Consider the following 2,174-nt stretch of genomic DNA (forward strand, 5'->3'; position numbering starts at 1 on the left):
AGCATCGTCTCTGGCTAGAGTAAAGCCGTAGTACTCATCGTCAGAAATATCGTCGAAGGCCGGCTATTGCTGGCAATCCGAAGCAAGGTAACGGCACTAAGCTGCTTTATAAACCTTAGTGCATCTAGAGGACCGTCACAGGAAAAAGTCAGGTAAGTGTTTCACTCTTTTGTATGGTAACAAGTCGCGATGATACGTGTTACTGTTAGTGTTAGTGGAAAAACAAGGTGGCCGATGTGGCTAAGGTGTACGGTAGATTTTGCGTCAAAAGATTAGACTTTGTATTTGTGAAAATAGACAAGATTTCATCTAGCTAAAGGTAAATTTGTTCATTATGGAAGCGATCAATAATTTTGAATCTCGAGAACGGTGTCCTTGATGAGTCGTAAATATGAACAAGTGGTGAGGACACGTGTTAGTGGAAAAACAAGATGGCCGACGTGGCCAAGGTGTACTAGTAAAGTATGCGTATCCGTGCGACGTCAGAAGTTTATTGCGTCAAAAGGTTAGACTTTGAATTTGTGAAAATAGACATGATTTCATCGAGATAAAGATAAATTTGTTCATTATGGTAGTGATCAACAATTTTGAATCTCGAGAACGGTGTCCTTGATGAGTCGTAAATATTCAACAAGTGGTGAGGACACGTGTTAGTGGAAAAACAAGATGGCCGACGTGGCCAAGGTGTACTAGTATGCGTATCCGTGCGACGTCAGAAGTTTATTGCGTCAAAAGGTTAGACTTTGAATTTGTGAAAATAGACACGATTTCATCGAGATAAAGATAAATTTGTTCATTATGGTAGTGATCAAAAATTTTGAATCTCGAGAACGATGTGCTTGAGGAGTCGTAAATATGGAAAAAAAAATCAAATTCGTTCAATAAAAAATACGCATCTCCAATAGAAATATGGCCGACTATGGTCATTCAAGACACAGTACACATTTTTTCAAGGAACCAAACATTGTATAGAGGGGGAAGTGTAGTTGTTGTATATAAGGGTTGTTTTTTCAAAATATTGAAATTGAGCAGATAAATCATAAACGTTTACCTGGAAAATGCCTAGGGTAGGTCCGTTTATTTGCATATTTTATGGTATATGTCTTCCTATTTTTTGTCAAAGAATTTTAGAATTCGATAGACTGATATATTATACAGTTCATGGTGGGCTACATACATGACTCAAATTTGTTGCAGTATTTGAAAAGTCCTGATCAAATGGGAGCAGTACTTTGGCAGTATTTTTGATAGGGTGACATTTTGTTGGCATGAACTTTCTACTGGTTTTTTTTTTTTAACTTTAATTTAGGGACGGACCATTAGACTTTGGGAGGGCGGTGGTCACGACTGGATTCTGCAATTTTTTTTACGTCCGATAATTTTAAATTTTATTTTTTTCAAATGAAAATAGACTTGCAAATTTTTTTTTCTTCTGAGTTTTGCAGAATTTTTTATTATCGGTTACGTTCTGAATATTTTTTATTTTGGAGAGAAGTCTGAAAATTTTGTTTTTCAAATTTTCTGCTCTGAAAATTTTTTTTTCCGGTTCTGACCACCCCTCCCCCCTTGCCAAAGTCTACAAAGTCTAATGGTCCGTCCCTTAGCCCATGCTGCCACTCAAATCATATATTGATTTTATTTCTTATACAGATTACATCTACAAGCCGAAGTCCTGCACCACTACTGCTCAAGAGGTTGATTTTGCTGTAATAAGGCTTGTATTTGGCCGCTAGAAGGCTCATATTTGCACATTTGGCCGCTGGAAGGCTCATATTTGCATATTTGGCCGTTGGAAGGCTCACATTTGGCCGTTGGAAGGCTCATATTTGGCCGCTAGAAGGCTCATATTTGCACATTTGGCCGTTGGAAGGCTCACAGAACGCTCAGACATTTGGCCGTTAGAAGGCTCACTTTTCACTATTATAACAATCACACCATCATAAGAATCAAATAAATATTTAAAAATTGGAAGATTTGAGTACTTGCTTTAATTTAATAGTGACTGCCACAAGATATATATACACAACATACAGAGATATATTTATTTATTCTTGGTGTTTTATCTAATAAACCATCCATCCTAGAGAAATACAAGGATAACTTGTACACGAATTCTTGAGTGAAACACAACAGCATTTATTCCAGATTACACCTTTTTGATACTGCAACAACTA

The 2,174-nt window shown here is 37.0% G+C and overlaps 1 long non-coding RNA gene across 1 annotated transcript; it reads left to right on the plus strand.

The window, feature by feature from the left end:
- On the plus strand, nt 1-1,971 carry LOC139138857 (uncharacterized). Its single transcript, XR_011553686.1, has 2 exons — nt 1-152; nt 1,651-1,971. It is a non-coding gene; the product is annotated as an uncharacterized lncRNA (long non-coding RNA).
- The last annotated feature ends 203 nt before the right edge of the window (nt 1,972-2,174 follow it).

The sequence above is a fragment of the Ptychodera flava genome, chromosome 8 (assembly GCF_041260155.1).
Source record: "Ptychodera flava strain L36383 chromosome 8, AS_Pfla_20210202, whole genome shotgun sequence".
NCBI lineage: Eukaryota > Metazoa > Hemichordata > Enteropneusta > Ptychoderidae > Ptychodera > Ptychodera flava.